Raw genomic sequence first — 5,925 nt, 5'->3', positions numbered from 1 at the left:
TTAGTGCATCCATGTGAGAGCTAACAAACTCATTGACTATTTATACACAGACGCTACATTGAAACCTTGGATTACGAGCATAATCCGTTCCAGAAGAATGTTTGTAATCCAAAGCACTCGCATATCAAAGCGAGTTTGCCCATAGAAGTCAATGGAAACGAAGATAATTTGTTATGCATTGACGTCTATGGCATGCAATACCGCATGTGGCTAGATGGAAGGGGGCGCCGGAGAGCCTCGGAAACACTCGGAAAAGCCTGGTGGCTGCTTGGCTGAACTCGGAAAACCTTGGGAACGGAGTATTTCTGATTTTTTCTGAGCATTTTCGAACAGGTCCGACCTCAGGCCAAATGCGGTACTACACCACACCGATGTGGCTTGAATCCTGCTCGGTTTGCGAGACAACACTCGCAAGCCGAGTCTGGATTTTTTTTACAACAGTGGCCTGGATTCAAGAAGCAATTGTGCCTGTGTAACCATAAGTTACATAGCGCAATTGCTTACTTGCCCCGGCGTAACGAATGCTCCTGATTCAGGAACCTCATTACGCCGACTGCAGCCTAAGATCTGCGCGGCATAAGGCTCTTATGCCCGCATATCTTAGGCTGCATTCTTGCTATGGCCGCTAGGTGGCGTTCCCGTTGTGCTCAGCGTATAGTATGCAAATTGCATACTAACACTGATTCACAACTTTGCGCGAGCCCTGCGTACGCAATTTACGTTGTTTCCGTACGGCGGTTTTCGCGTAAGGCTGCCCCTGCTATCAGCAGGGGCAGCCAATGTTACGTATACCCGTCGTTCCCGTGTCGCGAAATTTGAAATTTACATAGTTTGCGTAAGTGAATCGTGAATGGCGCTGGACGCCATTCACGTTCACTTTGAAGCAAATGACGTCCTTGCGACGTCATTTGCCGCAATGCACGTCGGGAAAGTTTCCCGACGGAGCATTCGCTCTACGCTCGGCGCGGGAACGCGCCTAATTTAAATGATTCCCGCCCCCTACGGGATCATTTAAATTGCGCGTGCTTACGCCGGGCATTTTGCCGGCGCGCCCACGCAATTTACGGAGCTACTGCTCCGTGAATCAAGGGCAGCGCAGTAAATTTGCGGGGGCGCAGGGCAAAAACGTTGCCCTGCGCCTCCGTAAAAAATGCGCAAATCTACTTGAATCCGGGCCAGTGTTCGTATTGCGAAACGCTCGTTAAGTGCATTGCTCGCAATCCGAGGTTTCACTGTATGACTGATCATGGCAAAAACCTGTCTTTTATTTAAGGATAACAATCACATGAATCCACTTATTATCACATATTTTTATTTTTTTTGGATCCTTTTTGAATCATCCTTTCCCTTCTTTGTAAAGTTCCATTACCTTGTTTCGCATGTCTTTTGACTGTTCTTTTCTACCTCCTAGTGGCTCAGTGTCTAGCCTTCTTAGTGCATCCATGTGAGCAGGGCCGATCCTAGGGTCACAGGCTCCTGGGTGCAGAAATATTTCTGGCGCCCCCCACAAGGGCGTGGTCATTTTACTAACTCCTCCTGTGGTAGACGTGAAATAAAATGAATATTTTATTGTGTTATGAAAAGAGCCACTCAGATGTTGCCTTTCTTTCATTATATCTTTTGTTTCCTTTTATTGCTTGATCTATGCAACACCGTTATTATCCTTACATGAAGAAACAGATAATGCTTTAAAGTTACGACTACAAATCTGTTTGAAATGAAGGCAAAGAAGTTATCAATATGTTTCAAACGTGTTCGAACCTCCTTCCCCTCCTCACTCCTAATTACGGCCCCTTCCTTTATGTTGAATTCCTGGACATTTTTCTTTGAGGCTTGTGTGGACTTTTTCGAGAGGAAGTCACCCTTCCCCCCCTCATCCTGTCTTCCCCTCACCCAAATGATTGTTTGAATCTTGTAACCAAAGGAATTCTATGTAAAATGGCGAATGAGTTTGAAGAAGGACACAAGGGGACTTTATGTCACATGACAAGAAGGCTGTGTGCAACTAGTCTGAAAAGAACGTGGAATAGGAAACCATCCCTTATATGAACTGGCCAATGAGAAGCTTCATGCCAATGACAGACTCACAGGGGGTGGGTGAAGTGGGTGTGCATGTTTTGTGATTCTGTGGTTTTTAATAAAGAGCCAGCAGGCTCTAGTAACTTCCTGTTGGGATTGAAGCCGAGAGAGGTGAGCATGTGGTCTGTTTTTAGATTGCATTGTATCACCATAGTAATTTGAATCAGACGGCAGGGTGGGTTAGCCCTGAGATTGTATCAGGATATCAATTAATTAATGAGTCCCTATCACTCCCCTTTACAAATGTTTTTATGGCAATGACTCAACCACAGAGATGCTCCCCCACAAAGTCTTCATTACCCTGGGATCCTTACATGATCTCTTAACAATAAACAAAATACAGGAAGAGAAGCAGAGTACTGTATTGGGACCTGGAGGGGGGCCTCTCTGATGGACACAGAGAGGGCTTTTGTTAGAAAGAACCCCAGACATACTACAGACATGATACAGGAGACGGTCAGAGACTGCAGACGTAGTACAGGAGACGGTCAGAGACTGCAGACATAGTACAGGAGATGGTCAGAGACTGCAGACATAGTACAGGAGATGGTCAGAGACTGCAGACATAGTACAGGAGATGGTCAGAGACTGCAGACATAGTACAGGAGATGGTCAGAGACTGCAGACATAGTACAGGAGATGGTCAGAGACTGCAGACACAGTACAGGAGATGATCAGAGACTGCAGACACAGTACAGGAAATTATCAGAGACTGCAGACATAGTACAGGAGATGGTCAGAGACTGCAGAAATAGTACAAGAGATGGTCAGAGACTGCAGACACAGTACAGGAGATGGTCAGAGACTGCAGACTTAGTACAGGAGATGGTCAGAGACTGCAGAAATAGTACAGGAGATGGTCAGAGACTGCAGACATAGTACAGGAGATGGTCAGAGACTGCAGACATAGTACAGGAGATGGTCAGAGACTGCAGACATAGTACACGAGATGGTCAGAGACTGCAGACATAGTACACGAGATGGTCAGAGACTGCAGACATAGTACAGGAGATGGTCAGAGACTGCAGACATAGTACAGGAGATGGTCAGAGACTGCAGACATAGTACAGGAGACGGTCAGAGACTGCAGACATAGTACAGGAGATGGTCAGAGACTGCAGACATAGTACAGGAGATGGTCAGAGACTGCAGACACAGTACAGGAGATGATCAGAGACACATCAGTTCTGGACAGACATACACCTATGCTCAGAACACTAAGGCCTCGTACACACGACGGAACATGTCTGCTGAAACTGGTCCGTCGGACCAGTTTCCGCGGACATGTTCGGTCGTGTGTACGGCCAACCGGACAATTTTCCAGCGGATCGGACAGGTTTCCAGCGGACAAATGTTTCTTAGCATGCTAAGAAACATGTCCGCTGGAAGCCTGTCCGTCGGATATGTTCGGTCGTCTGTACGGCCGAAAGCCCTCGCATGCGTCGAAGTGATTCGACGCATGCGTGGAAGCATTGACCTTCCAGGGTCGCGCGTGGCCACGTCACCGCGTTTGCTGTCCGCGGGAAATTTGGTCTGATGGTGTGTACGGCCATCAGACCAAAATCCGGCAGTGGACATGTCCAATGAAAACGGTCCGTGGACCGTTTTCATCGGACATGTCCCGTCGTGTGTACAAGGCCTAATTCTGGACGGACACAAACAAGGAGAGAAGGAGGGAGGGGAGAACTCTGCCACTTCGGCGCCCCCACCGCCGGCAGCCCGCTCCCGAGCGGCTTTAAAAGACGAGGATGTCATATGATGTCCTGTCAGAATAACTGAGCTACCTTGCCGCCGTCAATTGACGGCGGCTGGTAGTATAGTGGTTAAAGTTTATGTGCTTGTAAAGGCAGGCGTCCCAATACTTTTGACAATATAGCGTATATATAAAATATACTGTATATGCATTGACATGAAGACAAAAACAAAGACTTAGGAGAGTTTCAGAATAAAGTATTGAGTTACAACGTAGGAATTTTGGGGACGACTCCCAGGAAGCAGACATACCTATTAAAACATTCTTACTTGATTAATTGGGATTATCTTAATAGGTCCCTAAGGAGGCACATTTATTTAAAGCCACTTGTATCTAGAACAGGGAACTTGTATTCTTGTGTGGCTTCCTTTTGCAGGTGATTTTAAGCAAATGCGCCGCCTTAGAGGATAGAGAAGATAATCTCCTTTAATTAAGTAAGAATTTTACAAGTATGTTTATTTTTTTATAAGTTGTACCGAAAGATTTCAACATTCTATCCCATGACGTAAAAATGAAAAGGGATGAATAACAGACAGGGGCTCTACCCCGCCCTCCATGTTTTTTAGTGTTAGGCATGTTACCGACGCTCTCTAGAACTAAAGAAGCAATTTAGAAAAGCTACAAAATGCCTTCCACATTGCAGAAGAAGTCCGGGTTGACTAATACAAGGAATGGTATTCGAGTTTGTGGCTAAAAAGGGTTTTCCAGGAACTTTGGCAGTTCACAAAGCGGGCAAGCTAAATGGCTGTGGGTGCCTACTAGGGTGCAGGGATGGACTGGCCATTGGGACTACAGGGAGTTTCCCGGTGGGCTAATGGCTCAGTGGGCCGGCTTCAGTGACAGCGGACCGCCGCCCGCCCCCCCTCCGCTCCTCTGTCTCTCCATTTCCGCAGCGCTCACCTCCTCTCCCTCCCCGCAGCACTCACCTGGGGGGAGCAGAGAAGCAGGGGGAGGACCAGAAGAGCAGGGGGGGGTGACAGAGGATCATGGGGGAGGGGACAGACAGCTGACTCAACAGCTATGGCCTGGGAGTTTCTCACTTCTGCCTAATCTTGTCCCATAAGGGGGGGGCACTGAACTGATTCTTTGCCCCGGGTGAAATAATGTCTAGCTTCCCCACTGGTACTGCCTATAAGAGTACCAGCCGTTCTACTCTAATAAAGTAGAATGGCTAGTGGCTAGTGAAGGGGGAGAGGGGGCTTGGGTGCCCGGGGGGGGGGTGCAGGAGTTGTCCGGCCGCCATGGGAGAGACCTGTCAAAGTGGGCCAGTCTGGATGAAGTCCAGGGCCAACTTTTTGTCGCAGTCCAGCCCTGCTAGGGTGACCACGTGTCCCGTATTGCCTGGGACAGTCCTACATTTTGCAGGTCTGTCCCGGGCACATTCATTCATTCCAGGACAATACAGTGTCCCAGAATGAAACTGATACAGCCACCCCCCCCTGGCCAATCTGATGCCCCCAAAAAAGGCCGCCACATCACCGCTTTACTCACTCTGACAGTACTCGTCCTGGCCAGCAATTCCTGGAGGAGCACAATCCCGCCCCCTGCTTGTGATTGGAGAAATCATAAATCCCGCCTCTTGTGTCCAATCACTGTGCTGTAATTCGCTACATCACAAGCTGATTTTTGGGAAGGGAGGGTGTCCCTGAATGGTAGTTTGGAAATGTGGTGTAACAATACGCCAAATTAGTTTCAGGTTTATGGATCGCAACTGCGGAGACTTCTCAGGTTCGAACCCAGGTTTCACTCTTAACTCAGTTAAGAGTTTGGGTTCTATCATCACAGCCTCAGTAAAGTAAATAGTGCTTATTCCAGCATAAGCAACATAAAAGTAAATCTTGGTATTAATGGTATAGAACAGGTATAAGGATAGGTGTAGTCGCAGTACTGGGACTGCACACTAGAGGTCAGTAATGAACACAGGCATAGAAGCAAAGCAGGTAACTGGTATCTATAGCAGTGAGCATAACATGTGAGCTGCAGTTCAAACTAGTACTTTAGCATAGCAGTGAACATAACTTGGAAGCAAGCAGCAAGTATGGAGATCAGCGTTTAGTAATTGGTTTCTATAGTAGAGTACTTGCGGTTGCAGA

The sequence above is a fragment of the Rana temporaria genome, chromosome 9 (assembly GCF_905171775.1).
Source record: "Rana temporaria chromosome 9, aRanTem1.1, whole genome shotgun sequence".
Lineage (NCBI taxonomy): Eukaryota > Metazoa > Chordata > Amphibia > Anura > Ranidae > Rana > Rana temporaria.
This window is presented reverse-complemented; position numbering follows the sequence as displayed.